Raw genomic sequence first — 27,879 nt, 5'->3', positions numbered from 1 at the left:
ATTTTAAAGTGCATCCACATACACCAGTTTACATTGCACTTTAGTAGAACTGTCCAGATTAATTTTAGAGGTAAACATCAGATTTCTATGATTTCCACAGAGCCTTGTCCATTCTTTGGGTCAACTTGTTGCGTAACATGAAGATAATGATAGGTAAGGACGTCGTCCATTTCTTCCTTGACTTTGAGGGTGTATTCGAAGCTCTCGTGATCGTAGATTGGACTTTCGAGGGATGCTGATGGGCTCAAGTGTTGGTTCATTTGGACTCGCTGCCGTCGCGGGATCGTGAGCTCATTGAGGTCTTCGCAGAAATCGAAGGTGTCGATGACGCAGTCCGGGAGCCCCTCCGCCTGGACGTCCATGGAGAACTGGAAGTTGAGCTTGTGACGCCGCGGCGGCGCCGCAGTGGCGATGTCAAGGGCCTGGAGCTCGTGGGCGTGGTCCGACGTGCGGTCAGGAGTGACGGGGTAGCCTGCCAGAGCCGACATGTGCTCCGGTTCCAGCTGCAGACCAAAGTTGCATGAAAATCTAAAAAAAGAAGAAAAACCAAAAGAATTAACCAATTTTTTTTAATAATTCAGGTTCAAAATTTTGCAACAAGAGATCAGTGCCCCTTTATGACACAAGATACTAATAATTTGTTCCATTATTCAGGATAGCTATACCATGGCAAACCATGGCCAAAATGTTACGATCAAAATAAACAAATCAGATCTCTTTGTTCATGGAGGTAGAAACCCCTAGAGGTAATATTACAGGCCACATGAAACTAGTCATAAAAGAAATAACAATAACTGTATTACATTAAAATAAGCTTCTGAATCATGGTGGGTGTATCTGACTGTTTGAGGAATAAGTCAAAAATTATGACAAATTTTCAAAGAATTGCCTTCCATCAGGGGCAGATCCAGGATTTTCCAAAAAAGGGGGGGCACATTTTCTCAAAGAAAATTTAACAAGCCAAAAAAAAAAAAGGTTTCCACAAAAAATTGAAATTCACAATTTCGTCCATGTAATATTTGACAAGCAAAAAAAAAATCCTCACTTGAGCATGAAAGACATATTCCCCATTAAAAAATATACACTGTGACTTTCAAAAGGGGGGCACACTTGTGTACGAATGGCATATTTACATTAAAAATTTTGATTATGGCTCTCAAAAGGAGGGCACCGGTCGGACATGCCTCCCCCCTTGGATCCACCAATTCCATGTATCCTATCCTATATCTGCCTTTTAGGAGGCACTAACCCTCATTATAGAAAGGAAGCACTACAAACACATCAATTCCAAACCTATTCACAAAAAAAATCAAACTGAAAAAATAAAGTCATGACATTCATGACAATGCAGACTCCCATCTCTATAAGAAATAAAAACACAATGCCGCACTTTGATAAAAAAGAAAAATAGAACAGTGCCAGCTATGTCATAAAGTGAGGTATCCATGACAACATCAAAACTATTGTTAACAGGTTCTGAAATCCTGCAATTGGATTGGCCAAATGCAAAGGTGTGAAGAATAGCAAAAATCACTGAGGTGATGATGTGACTGCACAATGTTAGCGAATTGATATCACAAGGTTTTTTTTTATATCAATGCTAACTATAAAAATTGTCAAAATTGTAAGTGAGAAACATACCATAAGGAGTATATTAACTTTGATTTAACAGACAGCATATAGACCCTTAACCAAATCCAAAAATAGAAAATTAATCTCTACTGAAGCAGGAGTGTTAGAGAGGGGGGAGAAAGAGAAAATAAACCCCCAACCCTTGAAAATTAACATCAACCAACTTCCTCAAAACTACTCTTCACACGATGAAAACTTACCGATGAGAAGTGATCTAAAGTAAGGGCAATAACAAATGGTAATAGAAATTAATTCAAAGAAATTTGTATGACTAAAAGTGATTGTAAACATTATAAGTAAATTCAAATTAAAAATCGTGGCTTGGCTGATAAAACCTTGTTATCTCAAAATATAAAAATGTTGAGGGCAGCGCAGAAAAGGCTGTATTCTAAGAAAAACAATAGTGGCAGTCTCATATTGTCTAAAAACAGTCTCCTGATACCTGTGAAGAACTCTTTTGTGGCTAAAAAGGTTGTCACCCATAACTCTCAAATCTAGCTTATTCTGAGCTGTCATAAAAATATTTCAACTTTTAGATGCAAGGTTTTATCAGCCCAGCTAAGTTGTATTACATAGAGTGTACTAGATTCTTAATATTTGGATTCCCATTGGCTTAAATTGAGTATGATACATGTATTTTGAGATTAAAATTATTTTTGGTAATACTTCATGCATTTCACTGCAAAGTTCCATATTTCTATTAAGGTTACAGGAACTCAATGCAAATTTATTTTAAAAAAACAAAGACTTTGGGAGTATCACATTCAGGAAAAGAACATATTCCAGTAATTTGTAAGGTCATATATAACTTTAAAAACACTATAGAACAGCTTTGTGAAACCGGCCCCAAAATATAGCATGTGAATGTTGGTGTATTGGCTTAACGACTGAATGCTCATTGCAAGAATGCTCCTCAGGGAGTGGAGATTGTGCAATAATATATCCAATATGCATTTTACTCAAAGACATCACTCTGTTGTGATAAGCGCTATGTAAAAATGGAATATTAATATTTTCTTTTCTATTACTATCAGGCAAAAAACTGTTTTATTTTTGGGGGGTACTTTAAAGCACCCCTTGGCTGAATCTGTAACATTGCAGTAAATGGGGACTACCTGGGACTCTCTTTCTATTTTTTCCAGGGCTCTTTTTGAGCATTTCGAAGCTGAAATTGCCCCGAACCCCTGTGTGATTTTTTTTCCATTATTAATATTATTATACTTACTGTGCTTCGAATTTCTTGATATCGACCTGTCCCATGTTGGAAGCAATGAGGTGTAAGATGTTTGTTAGTCCACTCAAAAACCACCTCAGATCAGACGGAAGGTGTGGCAGCCATCTTGTTAACCTGTTCAAAGGTCAAAGGTCATTAGGTAAAGGCAATGCACACTTATATTAACTGGACTCTTCCATTTACGGGAATGCAAAAGGCTATCATTCCATCACATTATTACCTTTAGATTATTATTTTCTGTTCTTGATCAAGAAATAAATGTCCAATAAATGTCCAAATATGACAATTTTGGGTTCCCACACTGGCTGAGGTCTTCTTTGCAAATGAATTATGACAAGAATAGATCAAAATAGATTTCATATGTATTACACTGTTTTATAAATGCATATCTTTGGTTTTTTTTACTTCAAAACAAACTAATGAGAATTGTTAGCTACTTTATTCATTACAAAATGGGTACAGGTATTATTGATTTTAGTAGGAGTGAAAATAAAGTTATATTAACGAATTTAGCTACAAAAAGAATTTACTTTGGGTATGTATATCAAATGCACGTTGGGGTCTTACACATACTTAGACGTGTTGGATGTTTTATCTAACAAAGTTTTTTATCTGACAGTCAGACACTTGTGCCTCTCAGCCAATAAAAATCAAGGAAAGTTGTCAGATCTAACAACTTGAGAAATGGTAAATATTGATTAAACTCTCTCCTGGGCTCCGTAACACAAAACATATCCATTAATCCTAGAACAAATATCTAAAACTGATAATATTGACCGTCAATGTACAATCAATCATACATGTATGATCAGTCGCAAAGCTTTATGGTATCGGGCACAGGAGCCTCAAAGAAAAACATTCTGGCCCATTTCCTGAAGTCAGATTTAATTCAATCTCTGGTTTAAAGTTGTGGTTTATAACTATGGGTCGCAAATTGTGACAAAAATATCTAACAATTAAAGTTCAATGTAAGCTAATTTGACTCTCAAATCATTCTTAACTGTCTTGGAAGTATGAATAAGATAATTGTCTTCACCATTAAAGAATTAGGGAAGGGCATGGTAAACATAAAAAAACATGCAATGTAATTAAGCACAAAGTTAGACAATGGTCTAAGTTAAGCCTGGGTCCCGTCTTACAAAGAGTTATGATTGATTTAATCAACCACAACTATATATGGAAATCCATCAACATCATCATTTTTCCGGCAGGAAATTTTCACAACGTCCTTCGGGAGCAGAGGAAGCATGCCAAGTTTTCACGACAGTGTCTGTATGAGAATAGGTATTCATCATCGCAACACCTTGAACAAACATGCATTTTAGATGTTGGCATTACAGGCTTTCCATAGTTGTGGTTGATGGGATCAATCACAACTCTTTGTAAAACGGGGGCCTGATTTCAGAATACCGGTCTCCATGTTTTACTTTGGTTGAATTCCTTTAAAGTGGTGAGAATAGAAAACTGACCTGATGGCCATACAATACGCCGTTTCTAGCGGCAAGACACAAGGCAGAGAGGCTATGGAGACCATGGAGCCTAAACGACTCCTTGTTATGTAGTTCCAGATACTGGGGTTCAGGGAATGGCAAGCCGAATGTAGCACTGTAGATAAGATGGAGAAAATGTACAGATAATTATAGTATAGTGCATGATTGAATACTATAGTAAATTGCCAACTCGTCCACTCATCACATGGTCTACCTTCATTTTATAGTCTATAGCAAGTCTGTTCCGCCCATCAAGATTTCTTCTAACAACCATTTTGTCCAATAAGCATTTGGTCTAATAATCACTTCGTGTAACAACCAGCTCGTCTATTACAATTTCATCTCAAAACCAGTCGGTCTAATACTCATTTTCCTTTCTTTCATTTCGCCCAATTATCGCTTACCTGTAGTCAAATAAGGCCAAATGGTATATGGACTAAATGGCTATTTGATCCAACTGGATATTAGACAAAATGCGTGGACGAAATGGCAGTTAGACTCTCGTCCGTCACATGGCAAAACGATGTATGTGAAAATTTTGACTTTTTCAGGTTTTGAAATTTGGTGGGGTTTTTCAAGGAGCTCTTTTCATTTATCTTACTCTCATAATTTCAAGATAGCATGGGCTATCTGCAGTACTTTTTTCAAATTTGCCAACTCGCTTGATGGTAAAAGGATATATCTTACAGATACACTCCAAAGTTCCGCAGTAGATGTACATGTATCTGTTAGTTACACTTTTCTTCCATCAAATGAGTGAGCGCACCCAGCTTCGTGAAATATGGCAAAAGGATGTATCTGCAACATACATATTTTTATCAGTGAGCCACGAACTTCATAGACTAGTTGATGGCAAAAAAATGTATCTACATCATACAAATTGTGTGCCACGAAATTCAGAGACTAGTTTATGGCAAAATAGTGTATCTGCAACATACATTTTTTTCCACAAATTGTGCCAACAAAAGTCAGATACTAGTTTATGGTAAAAGTATGTATGCAAATTACACCCTTTTATCAGTTTTCATGTCTTTTAAGTTTTAAAGTCTTGTTTTATGGCTAAATTGAATTGGACCATAAACACAAAATGATGTATCTGCAGATACCTGTACATCATTTTGCCATGATTCAACCATAGAAACTAATCGATGTATCTGCAGATACACCTTTTTGCCATAAACGTAAGACTAATGTTGACAGTTGAATATTTTGGCTTTATGCTGTATCTACATAAACACAGTTATTTTGGTGAAAAACAAAAGTTAAATGTTATAAAAAGCTATTAAGGAAGATGAATTCAATGACATTCTTATAAATCTAACTAAATTCAACACTGGGAAATTCTCTTTTGAAGAAAGACAAAAGCTGTAACTTTTTTCTAAGAATGTGCATTTTGCAGATACATCGTTTTGCCGTGTAACGGCCGCCCTGCAGATAGTGGACGAACTGATGGTAGACAAAATGATAGCAGACGAGTTGGTAATTAGACGAATTAGCATTAGACCAATTGAAAATACACCAATAGTATAGTGCATGAGGAATAATATAGTGCATGATCAAATTTGCATTGTTGATATGGTATAATTATGCTCATTATTATAAAGGTTCGTTGTTCCGGAGGTTCCTCATTCTGAAACAAGCACATTACATACATACCATGATTGTAAAATTGTAAAATAAATGTACAGAATAAGTTCAGTGCATGAGATTGAGGAATAGTAAAGCGCATGATCAAATTTGCATTGTTTACATAGTATACACTGTATGCTCATTATTATGAGGGTTTGAGTTCCAAAGGTTCCTTTATTATTACTCACAAATTGCATATACCAGGAATGTGGCACTGTCAGAAAGATGTCAAAGATAAGCATAGTGCATCAGAGGTTCATTATCTCGAAACACTCAAATTGCATATAATCACAATAATCATTAGTTCTAAAATGATTTTTTTTTTTTTACTTGAATATTTGTGGCATTAACTCAAAGGTTTGTTATTCCAAATAGCCTTTAATCCAAAAAGACTTGAGGTTTGTTAATCAGACAATGCACACACACCTTTTATTACTACTAGCTTGCTAAAAAGGTATTTGTGTTTGAGGTCTCAACCTACCTACAAGTAAACTAAAAATGATATTTAATATCGAGAGTGATATTCAAATAACTTTGGAACTGCATTTCTTAAACGTTTTCATATTGAAAATGTGATTTGTACTACAATGTACATGTACACACCTAGTCCAGATTGGACCTTGTTGTTTGGAAGTGCCTTTTCCCAAAGCTAACATAGAGGGCACATGTCTCCCAATCTCTAATCAGCGCCAATCCACTCATCTGTTGGGGAGGGAAGATGAGTGGATTGGCGCTGATTAGAGATTGGGAGACATGTGCCCTCTATGTTAGCTTTGGGAAAAGGCACTTCCAAACAACAAGGTCCAATCTGGACTAGTACACACCATGTATTATAGTACATTCTTGACAAGTGTCCATTAAAGTGGTGTTCACATCTGTCACACAGACAATGTACTCATACGTTTCTAAAACGTGTTCATAATGAAAATGTGAACTGTGCTACACACCTTGTACGACTTCTGGTGGTAGACTCTTGACCAATTTGAGTTTATTGGCGTGGTGTTCACACTTTTCGCAGGGACGATTCTCAAAGAAATCATTGTCATCCCAATCGACCCACATCTTTCCTTCTATATCTTGTCCTTCTTCTGATTTGTCTTCATGCAAAATCTCCTGTTCAGTAACAAAAAAATACCAACGAATGTTAATCGAAAATGAAAATAAAAATCTGTATATGATTGTTCGAAATAGAAATCAGAAATAGAAATCCTCAGATAATTCATTTTGCCCAATTAATCATAGGCCTGGCAGCCACTGAGCAGTTACAGATCAGCATTGCTCTATCCCTTGCTATTCGTTGCTTCCAAAAATGGCAGTGACCTTTCTTTTTGTTAGGAGTCAGAAAATATTTTAGTCCTCCCGACATTGTTTCTTCACTAATCAGAACCCCTATCTCACATTCCAAATCACAACCTTAACCCTGGGTCCGTTGGTAAATTGCCAATTTGTCTATTGCCAACTCGTCCACTCATCACATGGTCTAACTTCATTTAGTCTAATGCCATTCTGTCCACCAACATTTAGTCCATCCATTTGGTCCAATAACCATTTGGTCCAATCATCACTTGGTCTCATAACCAGTTGGTCTAATATCCATTTTATTTTTCATTCATTTCACCCAATTAACACTTAGTCTAATTAGACCAAACGGTATATGGACTAAATGGCTATTAACTGGTTATTAGACGGAACGGCATTAAACTAAATGAAAGTAGACCATGTGGATAATGGAAGAACTGATGGTAGACCAAATGAAAATAGACGAGTTGATAATTGGACAAATTGGCATTAGGCGAATTGAAAATAAACTGGTCCGTTCGTTGAGTAGTGTTTAAACACGGCTTTAAATATTCAAATGCAAATTCCAAAATGATTGGTTCAAATTCAAGTTGCGTTCAACTTCTTTCCTTGTGATTGTACACAATTCTCTTCTTTTCCAGACCGACCAAAGCTTTACATCTTTCCTATGGCATATCATTGGTCGGTTTCGCTGGTATGACTATAGCATGATTAGGCAATTCTTCTCAAAGGAATTTTTATTCTTCTTTTTTTTACATGTTCTTTGCTTACCATAGAATCTGGGAGATCTTCTACGATGTCATCTTCTCCTTCTTCTCCATCGGATTCCTCAGAAAGATACCATCTGCCACCGGACTCCCTCCTTGTCGGAGATGAAGGATTGCTGGGATACGTTGACTCCATGATGGGACTTGACTGTGTTTGGTGGAGTCTGGCAGAGGTGGACCTCCGACGGTTCAAAGGTCGTGTCCTCGAAGACCTTGAGGACATCCTGGTGTTGCCTAGACATACCGAGTGGGACCGTCGCTTGAAGACGTGCATTTCGCAAGGAATAAGTGCTGCAATAGAAAAGGATGGTGGAATAAAATGATTGATTGATTGATTGATTGATTGATTTTATTCGTCAAGAATATCACAGGAGATTACAATGAAATTGAAGAATACCTTGACAGGATATCCCATGAAAGCCGGAAGGCTTATTTCCAATGGGGTCCTATAGTTAGTATAAAACATTAACATATTGTAATAAAAAGTATAAACTACAACAAGTACTGGAATAAGGTGTAAAAATAAATACATACATACATATCCATCAGTCAAATAATTTGCAAACATCTGAAGCAAACAATAATCTTCCTAATATATGAAACAAGATTATATTTTAACATACCCTACATTATCTACAATACTAGAAACCAACTGTTACTGGTAATACTGTTCTCGAGTAGCTTCCAGTTTTAGGTGCTTCTTTAATGCACTCTTAAATTGAGAAAAAAATTTAACAGCTTTTACTTGATTAGGAAGAGCATTCCAAGATTGGATGCCATTAAAATAAAAAGTGTTCCCTATATGTCCTTCACGTTTTGGTAATACAAAATTAAAATTACTATTTCGAGTATAAAATGAAAAGATTACTAGTATAGGGATCTAACATAAGAAAATATCCTTGTCTTGCAGAGATTGAGTAGGACTGTTGCATACATGTACATGTACATGTAGACATGCATTTTGCAAGGAATACATGTAAGTGCTGCAACAGAATAGGACAGCAAACTCAAACAATACAAGATTATAAATATGGGTCTTTCAAGTATAGGTGTTGTAGTCCCATTTTCCATTTTTGTTTTCAGGGTTTGTTGCCCAATATTAGAGGTGATGATAACTTTGGGGTGTGTCTGAGGAAAAATGTAGAAAATTTCAAGGTTGACAACTTTTTTTATTTTTAAAGTACTTATTAAATGTATTCAAGAAAAATCTAAATCACGTTTTCCGTTAATGCCCGCTTGCCAGCATTGGTCTTTCAATATTCTTTAATTTTTCATTCACACTTAAATATGTTTATATTTTGTTTCATTGTAAATTCTATGTACTATAATGCCCACTGTACCTTTGTACCTAAAGAAATGTTATCATTATTATTTTCTTAATTCACCGTAAAAAATATACATCGTGAAGCATTGTGGCCCAGTGGATTAGTCTTCTGACTTTGAAACAGAGGGTCGTGGGTTCGAATCCCAGGCATGGCGTAATTTCCTTCAGCAAGAAATTTATCCACATTGTGCTGCACTCAACCCAGGTGAGGTGAATGGGTACCTGGCAGGAATTTATTCCTTGAAATGCGTGTGCGCTGTAATCTTAGTAATTACGGCTGCCAAGCTACAGCTGGGGTAATAATATCCAAGTCCTTCGGAAGCACATAGAGACATTATTCATAATGTGATATGCGCTATACAAGAACTGTATATTATTATTATATTATTATTATTATGTAGGCTAACTTTCCACATGTACATATAATCTTGGTCTATCAATCTCTGTCTTTTTAATAAATAATAAACTGGTTGAAGGAGACATGGAATAGAGTGAGACTGATAAGAATAGATTACACGTAACTGGGCATTAGAAGCGCCGTAGCGAAGCGGTTCTTACTCTCGCCTTGTGTAATCAGAGGGTTGTGTGTTTGAATCCCACCGTGGCCTAGCGTCTTTTGGCAAGGCGTCAATCCACACTTTGCCACTCTAAACCAGGTGCTAATTGGCAACCGTTTGGTTAGGAAACAACCACCAATAGGTGGTTTCAAACCGCCTCGATCACAAGAATCCCCGTTAAATTACAAGAACATTTTTAGGCTAAAAAATACCATTAATTATTCCTGCATTCACACCGCCCCGAAACATACCCTTCGGGATAAATACCTGAAGTTACATGTAGGAGCATGCGCAGTATGGTCTAATAAGCAGGCAAGGCGCGAGATTCAAAACCACTAGCCCAGCAGCCACCCACGGCGCCCGCGCCCAACGACACGCTGGGCTAAAAGTTCCCGTAAATTGCTTTCACATTACCAAAATACCTGCGACCTTGGAAAAATCCCCGCGAAAGTTCTCGTAATTTCGGCAAGTACCTACTATTTAGCGGGTATTTTCTTTCGGGGAAATTACGTGTAGTTTGCTTTCACATTACCAAAATACCTGGCATTTTCTGATCGGGGTAAATTTCCCGATCAGAGAATACCTGGAACTGACGAACTTCGAGGCGGTCTGAAACCTCCTATTGTGGTTGGTTCAAGTGTGCACCTAACAGGCTGCTAATTAAAAAAGTTATTAATCCAGTGATTGGGTAATAAATAACTTTCAGCAGTAGTATGTAGATTAATATTGCATTTTAATTATAAAAAGTCAATTATTATTATATTTATTTTTTTGTTTTTGTTCTTTTGCTACTTGCCGCATCCATATATTACAATTACTTTAAGAATTTATTTATTTTGGGTGTGTGCGTTTTAACAAGCCTTCTCCTGGCTTTTTAGAACACTCCTTTTTCCCATTCATTTATTACTTATCTTTCGTCTTGTTTTAATATTATTTCAATGATTTGGCAATAATACTTTGATTATCACTTTCGTCTGTATTTATTAATGTTTCAATGATAATTATGTTTTAATTTTTGTTTCTTTGTTTGTACATGATCATGATATATATCAACTTGTATTTTTAATGAATTGGAAATAAATGCTGAATTGATTGAATTGATTATTATTATTTAAAAAAAGTTAATTTTGACCAAATGCAAATAAGAATTTATGTTACTATCATCTACTAGTATAATATACTGGTACTTCTCAATTAGCAATATCATCTTTAAATTCCTCATTGACATCCCCCAAGTCCTTAGCAAACATATTTTGACTCTTTTATAACTGCTGCCTTATCTCAAAACCGAACAATTGATTTGTTATCAAACTAGGGCAAACCTTTGCACACTCCTACCGATTTTGGAGCCAAAAGAAGTTTGACGAACTTTGCACTAGATTGCCACATTCTTTTACCTATTCATAACACATCAAAAGGGGGCCTCATACACTGTATCTATTAAAAGGTACAGTATAGCAGTTACACCACAGGTCTAATAATGGGTTCATTAGTTGCATTTTTCATTTTGTACAACTTAACCAAACAATTACTTAAGTTTTTAACTGTTTAATTTTTTTTTCAAATTGTCCTTTTATTATTAATAATATGACCACAGGGTTCAAAATGTTAGCTTTTTATATCATGCTGAAATCAAATAACTTTGCATTTATAATCCATAGCTGTTGTGAAAGTGAGCTCTGATATTCACTGTATAGCAAATACTTTTTATTGCAATATATTTCTTCGACTCCATCATTCAAATTTATCATTAGATTTTGAATTCTTGGGATCAAGCTTGCTGTAAAGAATAATTACAAAACCTAAAATTAAAATAAACATGTACATGAATAGGAAGAAATGGTTCAACAAGTAACAATTCTTTTATAATAGATTATTATCAAAGAATGTTTTAATTCATACACCATATGCTTATGTTTTCTTTATAATATGTGTACAGTACATGCACATGAATATCAGGCATGTATGTAGACAGGTTTATTTCCAATTGGTCCAGTGCCAATTGGTCCAATTACCAACTCATCTACTATCGTTTGGTCTACCATCAGTTTGTGCACTATACATGTACACATGGTCTAATACTAATTGCGATTTCGTTTTGATAACCAGTTGGTCCAATAGCCATTTACATGTAGTCCATGTACCATTTGGTCTAATTGTACTATAAAAGTGTCAATTGGGCAAAAACAATTAAAAGAAAATAGGTATTAGACCAACTGGTTACGAGACGAAATGGTCATAGATGAACTGGTGATTAGACAAAGTGATTCTTGGACCAAATGGCTGTTAAGACGAAATGTTGATGGATGGAATCGCATTAGACTAAATGAAGGTAGACCATGTGACGAGTGGACGAGTTGGCAATGGACGAATCGGCAGTATACCATGTATACCCACTGTATGTGCAGGCTACATGTATCTACTGTATGTCTCCTTCTCTATCCCTCTCTAAAAATATATACTGTATTTTCAAAATATCCTCATAGAAAATTTCCTAAATTTACATTACAGTGATCTGCACTAAGAAAAATCAATTGATTGACTATCCTTCTCTAGATGTGTGATATCATCAATGGCAAGATGACGCAAAACAAACATTTCTTTTGAAATTTAATGCATTTTGAATTGTATTCAGAATACACATCAAAATTCATTAAAAAGGAATGTTTGTATTGTATTAAAAATAGTGTATCAATTTTAAAACACTTCTTTCAAACTATTGAAAACAATAGAAAAAGTGTAACTTTAAAAAAAAACAAGACTTTCACCATCCTGCAAAATTGTTCATGATTGAAGATGAACTCAGTGCGAGTAACACACATTCTTGTGTTGTCTTGGAGGGCTATAGCAAACATATTCAAGGATATCGGGACAGCTTCCGTACTATTCTTGGGTCAGTGTTTACATCGCCGAACAACAATCCCTTGGCAGCTCGCCGTCTGCCAGAATATCAGAATAAAGGTTGACAGGTGATGATAAGAGATGGTCAAATATTTGAACAGCGGTCGACCAAAAATATGAGATAGCAAAGAGGGACGGAAATATCCTCCTGTTTATATTAAAAGTTAAAGTGCATTATATACTAAAATTATCATATTCTTTTTTTATAATAAAAAGATAAAACTCGCAGTGAAAACAAGGCAGTGTAAACGTATGGGGGATCTTTTGTAAACTGCCCTTTCCTCAATGAGAGCCACTTTTTCACTGTTCCATACATTTAAACCGGGGGGGGGGGGGCGCTAATGGACAGGTCACTTAATATATACTTAAAGGAGAAATTACATGTATACCAACACCGTGGACTTTGTAGCTGAACAGAGATGACAAAACTCAATGTTTTCCAGGCATTTTTTGTACAGATTCCAAAGGGGAAAATCTCAAGCCTCAAAAATCACCATTTCAAAAGGGCTACAGAACAGAAATTCAGCTACAAAACAGCTATACATGTACTGTGTAGATTAGTTTCTAAACCCAGACTTCTCCAAATTGAGATAGAAATCAAGAAGAAATGCCGGTGCATGCTGAAAATACTACATGTATAGCAAGTGGCTTGATCTCGCACTCGGTACATGTTAAGTGAATCATAACATGTGTACACAAGGGGTGCCTCGTGGTTAAAGCATTGGACTCATGATTGAAAGGTTGAGAGTTCAATTCCCAGCTCGGCCATTATCTCCACTTTAACTTTAATTTAAAAAAAGGCCCCAGAGTAATTTGTGTCGTCTACATGTGTGTGTAACGGTCAACCACTATGACTGAATATGTTTCCTACATGTATGTAATTGGTTATATACCAGCTTGGCGTTGATGCGGCAGAAAGCTGCTTTGCCCGGTTCCTACGGGAGTTACCTCAACAGAAACAGAAAAAAGGCACAAAGCATACATGTAGTAGAACATATTCATGCAATTGAGAACAAAGACACTGTATGAGGTCTTTAACATGCAGGTCAGGGGCAGCGGAACGGTTTTCAAAGTGGGGGGGGGGGGCTGAGCCAAAAGTGGGGGGGCTGACCATTAAAAAAATCACAATCCTACATGTATAGTCATTTTTACGTTTTTGTACACGGTTTTGAAAAAAAAAAGTGGGGGGCTCAAGCCCCCCCCCTCCCCCTCCCCCCCCCCTTCCGCGGCCCCTGCAGATGGTCTTTATGAACAGGTAGAGCAAGTTCATCTGTATTCGACCAAGGAGTTAAAGGAGAATGAAACCTTTCTTACAAGATAGCTTTTGTGAAAACAGAAAAATCAAAGAAACAGATCAACGAAAGTTTGAGAAAAATCAGACAAATAATGAGAAGGTAATGAGCATTTGAATATTGTGATCACTAATCCTATGGAGATCCTCACATTGGCAATGCGGCAAAGATGTGTGATGTCACTTGTGAACAACTCTCCCCATTACATTAGCATATATTTCACTTAAATTGCCTCTTTTCTCACATCTAACAGTAGATCATGTATTCTTTCTATAGGAGGGCACGTAACACAGATTTTTAAAGAATACGTCATGGACAAAGAGTTTGTATCACTTAATAAGAAAAAGCAAAAAGAGGCTTTTGGGGGGTATTTTATAGTCCATCAAAGGGAAAGTTGTTCACATGTGACATCACACATCCTTGTCACATTGCCAATGTGAGGATCTCAATAGTAATGATTGCAATATTCAAATGCTCATAACTTTCTCATTGTTTGTCCGATTTTCTCAAACTTTTGTTGATCTGTTTCTTTGATTCTTCTGTTTCGACCCAACCCAACTTATTCCAAAGGTTTCATTCCCCTTTAATACCTGATTGAACAATATGTACATGTAGGTAGGTAGGATGACCGCAAGCCTCTGTACACACGTAATCAATATTTTTAATTAGTCCAGGAAATTGACCTTTCATTGAGTAGCGAGTACCAACCTGTCAGGCCGATTCATTTTTTTTTTTCTTTATCTGACCGGCAAATTTTAAACAAATATATTATTTAGGTCAGAAGTCAGTCCTACTGGTGCTATACTGTGACCTACTTCCCACATGTATATAGTGCAAATGAGTACTTCATTCACATTTCATTGTGTCATTGTTTATATCAAGAATAATCTTGATAGAGTATTATTATCATTATTATCATTATCATTTGGTATCTTAAGAACTACCAGTAAATTATGCTGACACACTGAATCAAGGTCTTTGCTTACATCATTGTATTTCTACAATGAAATAAGGTCTGATATAACAAAGGTTGGTTGGTAAATCTGAGAAGAAAATGAAATACTGTTCATTACTCCAACATTTGATGGTCCAAAATTATGTTTGTATGTACTATTGGTGGTGATTTTATACCTGATTGCTATTAAAGTATGAATGCTTGTAAGCAAGCAACCAGAGGACCGATGGCTTAAGGTCCTCTCCGAAGGACCTGGTACAGAGGATTAATGCCTTACCAAAGGGCACTAGCGCACCAAGTGGGAATCGAACCCGGGTCACCGTAATACAAATCCCCCACTCTACCGACTGAGCTATCGCGCCTCCTCATAAATATCATGCTCATAAACCCTATTTCTTTTTCGGACAATCAAGTCTTGGGAATAGAGAACCAAATTTAATTTCAGACTGACGAACTTGGCTTAAGATTATTCAAACATCACCCAACATGCAGGTAATTGGTAGAATTCAATTTATCTTTAATATAGTTACAGTTCATTAGTAGTTCATGAGTGCAATGTAACTTGTATAACCTCAAACTTTAATAATAGACCATGTAACATTGGATGTTAGCCAAATTGGTTATCTGAACCAACACAAAGGTTTCAGGATTGCAAATATAAAAGAAGGCTTGTTATTGGTTCCTGATGAGTGTTTTGAACAAACTGCACATGCAATAGTGACCGTGATTGGCCATCGGTATCTTGTGATTGATTGTGAGGATTTGTGTTGCAGGGTCCTGATCGGAAAGGTGTAAGAATGTAGATGAGATACATGTATATGTGTTCCAATTCACATTTACATTGTGTACATTAACGTTATCATGTATGTAAATATACATGACCGAATGTCATTGAGAAATCACGCTCCATAGAAACATGTGACTTGATATTTGCTGTGTACATGTAATACCACTGGTATAACGACAAGTACACGTGTTCATGTACGCTTCAAGCCGCAGCTCTAGCTATGAAGGCCAGGAAAGGTGTAGTTGCAGTTTGTATCCTCTGAAAATGCGCTATATAACTCCAGTCTTTATTATTATATACACATAACATCCATGCTTTATAGAATTTCTACATTCCCTTTTTAGCTAATATTTTACTCCCTCATTTCCCTGATTAATCAAAATAATAATTTCAAGATTATTCCCCTTTGTTTATGTATTCCAAGTATATACGCACGCCTTGTGATAATTCAAGTGGAGTTGCAGAGGGTATTGGTCTATCTACTGAGCCTGACTTCATAAATGAAAACTCTGGGTTCAATACCCTGCATGGCACTTACATTATGCACGACTTACAAGCATTTTCCTTTTATCGTACCGGTACATCAAAGAAGGCACCTTTTCAAAAGCCATTCATGTAGCTGCGTCTTTCCCGCAGGGATCCCGCAAGCGGCTTTTCATTACCGATTTTCACATTTTGTAGATCTAGACAAAAAGCCACTATAAAATTTTTTTCAAAAACAACATCTTTATTGCTGCATTCCTGCGAAAAAGGGATTTTTGGCAAGTAACCGAAATGACATTTTGACGACAGGATCAAGTATTTTTTCACAATCAATCTACAAAACAAATGAAGAAGAAAGTGATTGAACTTACTGTGTGTTTTGAGGTAGAGAAGCGCATCTTCAAAGCCTTGCTTACACATTCTACTTAGCACGGCTGGTTCGGGTGGGTAAAGAGCTCTGCACATTCTATACAAGTTACTGGGAGTGATCTACAAAAAGACAGAAAAGAGGTAAATGTTATAGATATAAAACATTAATATAAACAAAGGGTTTTTTAATGAGGACCTGATGGCTTCAAAAATTGTAATCAAGTGCATTTTCAAAGCATTGTTTACACATTCTCTCTCTCTCTCAGCAATTCCTCTGAATAGAGTATGATGACTGCTTGCATGATTAGTGAGTCTTGGAATGGCTGTAAAGGCCAATCCTATATAGATTTACATTTTCTCAGGCAGGTGGGGCAGATGAAATTAGCTGTCTAGTCATTAGTATTCATCTGTTGACGTCGTTTTCTAGCTGCCCGCATGTCATCAGGCTGTTTCTTTCGTCAAGTTTCAAATCTTTTTCGTGATAACAGCTGATCTCCATTTCTTTCTATCCTTACACATTCTTTCTACTACCATGTATAAAGCAGGGCTGATTCGGACGGGTGAAGGGCTCTACACAGTAATACTCAATAAATTGCACAATTAATTTTTGTAAAGTAAACAGCAATCCGTGTAACAAAAGTTAAATGTTATAACAAGTGTACCTCTAATGTACACGTGTTATTACACGCCCACTGCTCTTAATTTTTTCACATCACTATTACTCCCCTTTAACAGCATGCTCTCTTCCTTAAAAGATGTGAATGATTGTACAATTAAAGTGCAACTTACTTGAACATTGGTATTTGAAATAGTTACGTTGAGGTAGTCACTGAACTCATCTGATTTTGGACATATATCAGCCTCACCAGAGAGTGGAGAAACTGTGATAGTCTTGCAGTTTTTATCAATGATGGGAAGATTATCAGATATACCTCCATCAACATAACGCTGTGAAAAAAAATTAAAAGGAAAATGGGTTATAAACCACTGATTACACGCACCTCGTTGCTTATTCAATAACTAGTGCTCTATTACAATTTACAAGAAGCTCCTGGGGCCCGTTTCATAAAGAGTTACTGTACAACTGTTGTAACTTTGCTATTATGGCAATTACCATGGTAACCTTGATTTTGATTGGCTTCTGAGCCCTGTTGCCATGGTAGAACTTTGCCATAATGGCAAAGTTACAACAGTTGTAACTCTTAATGAATCAGTTAACTTTTTAAGCTGTTTCAACGGTCACTCTAATTTCACTTTTGTCTAGAACTGCAAAACTGTAAGTTATATTTTGATTAATGTGGGAATTGAATTATAATAACAAATTCTGAGAGTAGAGGTTTCACAGTACACCATATTTGCGGCCATGTATTGGTCCTGAAGATGACAAGAACAAACTTGTCAAAACTTCGAGTTTGAGTGGTCCTTTTCAGGACCAACTCATGCCCATGGAAGTATACATGGTGTACCTTGAACATGGAGGTATAAAAAAGTTTTTTTCCACCTCCATGCTTGAAAACCTCTACACTCTTTCTTTGCCATGGAAACCTTTAGTAGTTACATGTACAAAAAGAAAGTCATGATACAAATGTAGAAAAGAAGAAACAAATATCAGGCCTGAATTACAATTGTTAGGGTGTTTTTGTTATTATAATGTTATCTTTGGAGGTCACTTGATTTTTGTTATCATAATAGGACTACATTGTATTTTCTGAACATAATACATGGGTTTAATCAAGATTGGTAATGATTGGTTACAAAATTAAATATTACACAATCATTACAGTACAATTGTTATTTGACTTTTATGTCCATTCTTGTACTGTTTTCATTGGTCTACTTGTATGCATGAGATACATGTATTTGGACTGATAACAGAGACATTTATAAAGTAGATGTAAACTTTCTATAGAAATGAGAACTTAAAGAAGTAAATTCCCTCTAATTATTTTGGGTGTTTTGGTTCACTATACTCTTGTTTTATCTCACACTTGAAGGCCTCTTGATTTAAAATTCTGTTGTCCCTTCGGTACATGTACACAATGCATGAGGTAAACATTGATGTCCACACAAATTGACTTAAATGATAACAATTAAAGCATTCTAGTTTATAAGAAAAAGAAGTAAATATGAGACCCAAATTACAATTGCTTAATCATATCAAGGTCATTTGAGTTTGTGTAAATGTTGCTACCTATCAATCGGGCTCCCGTAATTAGGTTAATAGCGATTAATTGTTATTTTTTATAAAAAGACCCCAGATTTTGGCTAATTATTTTCAGTTCAATTCTTGGGCCTAAAATGAAAAGCTACTGTCCCATACTATATGGTACTACATGTAAATGTATAAGAGTATTAATTTATATTACATGTACATGTACTACACATACATGTTCATGTATGATTAAAGTTGTATTAAAGTAGTATAGCAGAAAGTCCTGCCAAAAAATTTCATTAGGCCCTAAATTTTAATAAAGCAAACAAATAATTTGTTTGCTCACTGAATCATACACATTTAAATATTCTCTTACCATTTACATGAAAGTACATACTTATACATGTACATGTATGTGAATTTCAAGTTTTTCAACATTTAATCAGAAACATCTAATTTTTGAAAAACAAGTACATTGTAAAACGGTATAATGTACACACATTTGTACACTTGTAGGTACAATGTTTTTACAATTCTTAGATGCTAACTGTATTCCTTTTTATCAATGTTTAAGCTGCCCTTTTGAACTGAAATCATATCCTCCGATCTCTCACATGTCTGTATGACTCATTGGACAATGTAAAGAATACATACATGGCTCGAAATTAAGTGAACCCCACCAGAAAATGAACATATTATTAGTGTTCAATTTCTGCCATGTTTTGGATATTCAATTGTGAAGTCAGGTGATGAAATATTACATTCAACTTCTCTGGGCTCCCTGAACATATTTAGTATTATATGACACCTACATGTAGATAGATCCTTGTGATTTGATTGGTTGTTTGATATCGTTCATTCAGCCCATTTTGCAATGACGTCATCAACCGTGCAATTTTGGATCCATTCATCGTGCAATTTTGGATCCATACGATTTTGTACATTGCACTTGCGCACCGAGACAGCAGCTGCAGGCACCAGCAGTGCGCATGTTGTAATGACATAACAGACCAAATTCGCACTGCATGAGCGTGTTTTGCATCGAAATTCATAAATATCATATGAAAAAAAAAATCAATTTTTAAGTGTCATATAAACCAAATAATGAATGTTTTTTCATTTGTGCAATGGACAGAATACTTCATTCGGTGAAAGATGAAATGAATGATCCATTCAACTCGTCCACGCCTCGTTGAATGGATCATTTCATCTTTCACCTTATGAAGTATTCTGTCCATTGCACTCATAAACATTCATTATTTGTATATTATTGTCTGCATTCAACAATCAGCAAGAAGGAGTGCATTTTGAGCACAACTGTAAATGTACAGGATTAAGTTTGAGAGAAATTAACATTAAAAAAAAAAAAAAAGTTTGAGAGAAATGGCAATTAATATCACACTGGAAAGTCAGAGAGGAATTGAATGTTTTTCTGCCATACATGTACATACTGTACATGTGTGCTCATTGAGTAATGATTTATTCATGCATGAAAATGTACTTGTGCTGTCATTCTGTTTCTTCACTTGAATTTAAAAACAAATTTTCATTTCTTAATGTTCAGCTGGGGATAAAATCCCCAGTTTTCTGTGATAAAGAAAACGGAAAACACTTCAAGAAGAACGCAGAATTCACAGAATTTCATGAATAAATGAATATCGAATAATGCATATGAAAGGAAAATCCAATAAACAAAATCATGCATCAGAGCAAAATCTGATCAATCATGGTTCCAGGTCTCCAAGCTTTTGATCACATTTCTTCAGCGTGTGTCATGTGCATCAGGGAATAATTTCGCTTTACAAATATGAATAGCATTTTTGGTCATAAAAGAAAAGCTCTAAACAAAGTAATGTACATGTACAGCCCTATGTAAAAATATACTATACAAAAGACTTTATGCATAGCAGTCTTTAATAAATGTGGAGCAAATTGCGATGCGATACCAGGAAGATCCTGTGCATGTACAGTGTAAATTCAGGTTTTCTGCTTGCTAAATAAAATACTGAAATGTTAAATCATCAATTAAAAGGTTAGAGGAGTGACATCCTTTTCCAAATGCGATCCAACCTTCCATAATGCTGCATCCAACAATATAAGTTTTGGGGTCGAAAGAGCAGTGGTTACTGCAACAAGTTTTATGTGGGTCACCGAAGAACACAAAGACGTTTACAGTGTACAAGGAAGCACAGGAATGTACATTTAATACTGTATATTTAACAAGGAAGAACACAGAATTTGCAATGCATGAAATGGAAAAGTATGGACTTCAGCTATTGAATTGCACATAAAGAGGTCAAGTCTGCTTGTTACATGTACATCAGTGCCCCGTCTTACAAAGAGTTACTATTGATCCAATCAATCGCAACTATGGACGGCCAGCAACGTCAACATGTATTATGCATGTTTGCTCAAAATATTTTCCAACTATGATGTATATTCATGCATTCATTGTTCTTTTTTTTTTTAAGTTCACTGTACTTCTCTTTGTTTACAAAGGACATTGTGCCAATTTCCTATAAAAATATTATGACACTGATGGAATTCCATAGAGTTATGATTGATTGGATCAATCATAACTCTTTGTGAGACAGGGCCCAGTATTGACCACAATGTTAAATTGGTGAAATAAAATTGTACTTACTGTCCCTCGATACGTGGGCGGAAGGAACCCGGAGTAAAATGGAATGAAAGCACTGCACAGGATTGCCTGTATAAAGAAAACAAAGAAATGAAATGAATTATCAGAGTGAACAGAAAAATATATTAAACAGTGATTATAATTTTACATCAACAGCATACTGTAGAATTCTCTACAATGTATTGCTTTAATAAGAGAATATATAAAATCATATACTGTCAATAACTGGGATATATTCATTTGATTTGCTAGTTCATTACGATTAACTTGCACGCCGAATAAAAGTACACAATTTTTCCTGCGTGCGCGCAGCATCTCCCTACGCGAGCACTATCCCAAGATCATCGCGAAAATTGGCGTCCATTTCCTCTTTTACTTTCGCCTGCCGCCGTGATCAGACGATAGCTAAGTACACCCCCATTTTGCATTTATAAAGTGTCCTTTTTGGGATAGTTATCTTTGCATTTTTTCCTTATTTCAATCCTTTGCCTTTAGGCTTTAGATTGATTTCCTTTTATATCTCTCTGCGCGGAGCCTTTGTGTTATTTTTTCACGTTTTCTTCAAATAAACATTGTGAGTTCTGAACCGTCAGATTCGTTTTCTCACAGACGGGTTGCCCATATATTTATGATTTTTCTCCTTTATACAATTTCAAATGTTTATACATGTACACTACATTTGTACATAATACTGTCAGTTTTCTAACTCTTATCATTCAGTCTGAAAAAACCAAATAGGATAGGAATAGTACTAGTACAAGTAGAGTGTAGTTTGAAAATCATATTCACATATTTGCAATGCTTGAATGTAATGAACTTTGTGCTAAAAGCATGAACAGAAAGAAAGAAAGATGAATTAAAAAAATCAAATACAACTGTGTACCTTATCTTATCTTTCACATTACAAGTACACTTCATGTGCTCTTCATCTAAAAGTGATATCATTACCCGTTACGTACTCTAATGTTATAAAAAAATCAAATACACTGTGTACCTTATCTTATCTTTCACATAACAAGTACACTTCATGTGCTCTTCATCTAAAGTGATATCATTACCCGTACTCTAATGTTATCTTTGTCTTTGACAAAACTAACAATGCATAAATTTACAACTCAACTACACTTTCCAAAATACAATGTACATTTATATATAACTCTGGGAACCGTTTCATAAATGCACAATTTTCTATATCAAGTTCAAAGTGAGCTTTCAACTGTTATTGCACATTTTAATTATAACAAGTTTAATATACATGTAAATGTGTCCCAGGTGTTTAAAAAAACATCTGATAATGCCTACTGAGCATATCATTATTCACATTTAATATGGACAGGAAAAACAGTTAACCCTGGACCCGTAAGTCCACTATATGATTGAGGACAATACATTTTAATAGTGAAGGATAGCCTGGGTTAATGGTGGGAATTACCATGAAAAAAGGTTGTTGACATCTTTTGTGCTCAATGCACATTGTGGGTGACCTTGGACTTGAACATCCTGAAAGTCATATGACATTGCTATTTCCTTTCTATTGTCCATTCGTTCTTTTCCTTAAATAGGAAATTTATTGAGTATCTAGCTACGTGACTGTAAATTCAATAAGATTAAGAAGTACACGTGTGAACTTGAATTACGGTAAGTACTACAGATGAGTTTTATTCTGTTTAACAACCCCCCCCCCCCCCCCCCCCCGGCACACACCACCACACACTCCTTTTTTCAGTACCGGTAAAAAAAAAATTGAATGATGTTGTGAATGAAATGACATTAAAAGAACAATGCTGGAATAAGGAAATATGGAACACAAATTGCTTCTCATTCAGTCATTTTCTACATTATCATCAACCGGCATTTGTTTGTTGTCAAAATTAAACTCTGTGCAACCTCTACTTTTATATGTACATACGTATTATCACTTCTGGGCCCTGTTGCATAAAAGTTACCATTATGGTAATAACTTTGACATCCAATGGTACATGTATCTTTCATGGAATCCTTGATTTTGATTGGCTGATGAGCATTGTTACCATGATAGTTACCATTGGATGACAAAGTTACCTTAATAGTAACTTTTATGCCATGGGGCCCAGTTTGTTTTTTCTTGATGTTTTCATGCATTACCACTTTTCATATTGTCTCTTTGCCCATATCATGATTTTTTTCCCTATTATTTTCTTTTTAGAAATTACATGTACATGCAGAAATAAGACACAGAATTAATTGTGACAAGCTCAGGAGAAAGAGGGGGTGCTATGAAAGACTTGCAGTTGGTGTTTATTTCTTACATCCATGAGGTCCTGTCTCGTCTCAAACTCGGACACCATGACGTTCTGACGGTCGGACATCCTCGTCAACGAGATATGCAGCCTTCCGCTGGCCCTCTTGTGAATGTCTGCGGGTAAGATGCGCTCCATCCCGTCAACGAGGATCTGATGCAGGTTAAACCCGGGATGGAACGGGCCCAGGGACCGGGCCCGGGCCTTGGCCGCCGTCTTTAGGACATCCTCTGTGATTTTACCTGGAATACGGAGGAGAAAGAGGGGGTGAAGATGGTTATTTCAGGCTTTGAATACAGGTACTTTTTGGGCAAAGGTCACTTTTCAAAAGGGCAGATCTTTATAGAAATTAAAAAGCGTGCAAATGATCCTATTAAAGGTAGTGGATGGGGGGCATTGGGGACTTCGATTCACCAATAAATGAAACAAAATAGAGTAATGTAGGCTATACAGTCAGTACCTTTAATACTAGGCCTACTTGACAAGCATTTGATAATCAACTGTATAAAGAATAATTTCATCTGGCAATGATTCACATATTACATGAATAAAAAATAATATGAAACAAAATGAAGAAGAAAAAAAAGAGTAACATGTGTACAATACGTGCCGTGCAAATTATATCAAAATATAACAAGCATAATTACATGTTTACTTCTTTTTACATCTAGACTAGAGCTCTACATGTATATAATATATTCAGCAATGTAATTGAATCATGCCAGGGTCATGTACTGAAATAATGTAAACAAAAAAAAGGTTCTTTGTAAACATGGCACTGCAGATAATTCTTTCATCAACTTGACCCATTTTCAAACAAAATAATGGTCCACAAATAATCAATTTAATAGAGGTCACCGGATAAAAATATTGAAACTTAATACCAAACATAAATATTGAGTGCACACAGTCTATTTTTAAGTATTAATGCATAGTCATGATGTACATACTCTGTGGACGAACTTGACCAAATTTCAAACATAAAACCTTTTTGTTTGGAGGCCACTGGATAAAACAATCTGTTCGGGCAATTTAAGTGCATTGTACAGGACTGTAGTAGTGTGATGAATAAACAAACTTGATGGGGAGTGAGCACTATACTGTACATGTACATGTAGCTGAAGCAGAGTTTTAATGTACATGTAAACTGTAGGTTCTACTACATGTATGCTGCAGTACATACATGTACATGTATGTTCATTTTGTACATTTTATGATGTAATAGACTGCGATGGTCACACAATTGACAAAACAAAGACTGGGGTTACATGTAAGAGACATTTGATTTAAAGTTGACATCCTACATTTTTGCAATTAAAAAAAAGGATTAAACGTGATTAAAAAAATGTATCAAAAAATGAACCATTATCTTCAATGAGCTGAACTATACCACTCCTTTCAAGTCACATTTTTACATGCATGACTTGTTACAACATTGCGTAAGGGCCAAAAACAATTGACACCTTGTACACATTCACAATGGGGCCCACTTGACAGATAATCTCCTCCAGAATAAATACCAAGGAGATAATACAGAAGAGCAGATAACATTTTTTAAAATCCCACATTCTTATTTCTGAAAGACACATATCAGAACAACTGGAGGAAATTAGGCTACACTATATATTTAAGAATTTCTTTTTAGGTGATATCGGTTCATGTGCCTGTTGAGTAGTGTACACTGAGCCTACAAAAGCCATATTTTTAGAGTGTAAGTGTGACATGAATTATATTATAAAAGATGAACTACAAAATTACAAATCACACTGATGATGATCATCATTGTGGTGATGATGATGATGATGATGATGTGATTATGTTGGAGATAATGATGACGATGATGATGATTACGATGATGGTGATGATGATGATGACGATGATGGTGATGATGATGGTGGTGATGATGACGATGATGATGATGATGATGAGATGATGATGACAATGGTGATAATGTTGGTGGTGATGATGGTGGTGGTGGTGATGATGATGATTATGACGATGGTGATAATGTTGATGGGGATGATGATGATGATTATGACACTGGTGATGTTGATTATGATGACAACATTTGGTGAAAATTCTTAGTGAAAATGTTGGTGGTGATGGAGGTGGTGGTGATGATGATGATTATGATGACGATGGTGATAATGTTGATGGAGGACGGTGTTGTTATGTATTTATCACCAAAACAACGATACAATAAATAACAATTATAACAAAACAATGATAATGAAAATTATAAATATAATGTCCACAATTTGTCTTGAGCTCCTGCACATGTACTTGATGAACAATGATGATGATGGCGGTGGCAAGGATGATGATGGATGAAAATGATGAGTGGAACAAATTTGAAAAAAATTATTTACATTAATGATACATGTATATTCTTAGCATTATGTCAAATTCTTATTTTGTATGTCAAGAATTTCAGTGCTGATTACAAAGTTCTACTAGATCTCACTTCTTGAAAAAATATATCATGGACAAACTGAATTATGTTGAAGCCAACTAATGAATAATAAATTAACCAGTAGAAATAACTGTCTGTTCTGGTGAATCATTTTATATACATGAACATCATTTCACATCATTTTCACTCAGTAATACTGATTAAATAAGTCCCCCGAACAGACCTTTTTTTTTACTTATTTCTGTCTAACAATTGTCATGCTCTCGACTAGACAGGAATAACCATTGTTTCTGGGGATTAATTTAACAATTTCTTATTTTTTATCCTGTCAATTTTTTGATGTTCCCTACATGTACCTAAAATTAAATAAAGCCGAGGCTACATGTATGTGAGCTGTTTCATAAATATTGAATAGTACCAATTAGCTAATGACTGGCGAAAATCATCTTAAGTCAAAATGAAATTGAATTATCTGTAAATTTATTGCATCAATGTAATAAAAAAATAATCCAAAAAGGATGCCATAGCATGCCATGGTGGCAGACCATGATGGTCATGATGGTCTTTTGTTTGATTATTCTTGTTTGAAACAAATTAATTCATGTTTTGTTTCAAACATGGTTTCTAGTTAATACTTATTATTACTGAGCTGTAGATAACAAGGCAATAACTAACTTTATTAAGTCTTCTTTTCCTACCCAACAATATTGTTAAAGTTTGGGGTATGGCTATATAGATACATGATTTCAATTGTGATGTTTATTTTGAGGGTTGGTCAGCTATAAAATACCGGTAGTAGGCAATGATGAAGATCTAACGTGATTTCTGATTGGTTATTTGACAACACACCCCCGACCAGCCCTTTAATTGGGCCAATGAAGACGCTCGACAGGTCCACACCCAGTCGATCGAACCATCCGTGAAGCGTTTGCACGGAAGTAGAAAGTAAACACGAGGACCAAGTAGAAACCTAGTGAAAAAAAAATACATTTTGAAACACTAAAAACACCAAACAAACGTATCCAAATGATACTCGTATATATCTTAACATTTGGAGGGAATATCAGTGGTCAAAAATTCATATTTACTTGAATATTACTCAAATAATCTTCCATCGATCGTGGCATTGGAAACGTGCATGACACGTCGATACAAACAAACGAAATAAATGACCACTCGCTTTTCGGTGTCGTATCTTTGCGACTCTTCTCAACAAAACATAAAAACATTCCCGCATTAATATACTAGAGAGCATACTAAATATGATTAGGCTTTTTACATAAACTGATAAAAGGGAGCTTTAAATGGATCTAAACTTACCGAGGTCTAACTCTTCACAGACCAACACTGTGCCGAGGAGAGCCCCGGCGGATGCTCCGGCAATTTTATCGATGATGTGTGGGGCATGTTCACGAAAACAACTCGCGACACCGATATGATAAATGCCCAGAAATCCACATCCTGCAAAGGAGATATTCATTCTTGAAGAACAGCTGAAAGTTAGGATTCAAATGACTCACAGGCCGAATAAAAAATGTGTTAAAATACGTCTTGCGTTGACTGCGTGGCCCGAAAAGTTACTCGTGATCGTTCTTTATTAACCTCAAGCCGGTTGTTGTGTAATGACAACATGAACAATCGGCCGGCGCGGCTGCACTGTACTCTTTATAGACGT

At 35.7% G+C, this 27,879-nt stretch overlaps 1 pseudogene; it reads right to left on the bottom strand.

Annotated features, from left to right (window-relative positions):
• On the bottom strand, positions 1 to 27,879 carry LOC129268222 (uncharacterized; annotated as a pseudogene).

This window comes from Lytechinus pictus, chromosome 9, assembly GCF_037042905.1.
Source record: "Lytechinus pictus isolate F3 Inbred chromosome 9, Lp3.0, whole genome shotgun sequence".
NCBI classification, from domain to species: domain Eukaryota; kingdom Metazoa; phylum Echinodermata; class Echinoidea; order Temnopleuroida; family Toxopneustidae; genus Lytechinus; species Lytechinus pictus.
This window is presented reverse-complemented; position numbering and strand designations above follow the sequence as displayed.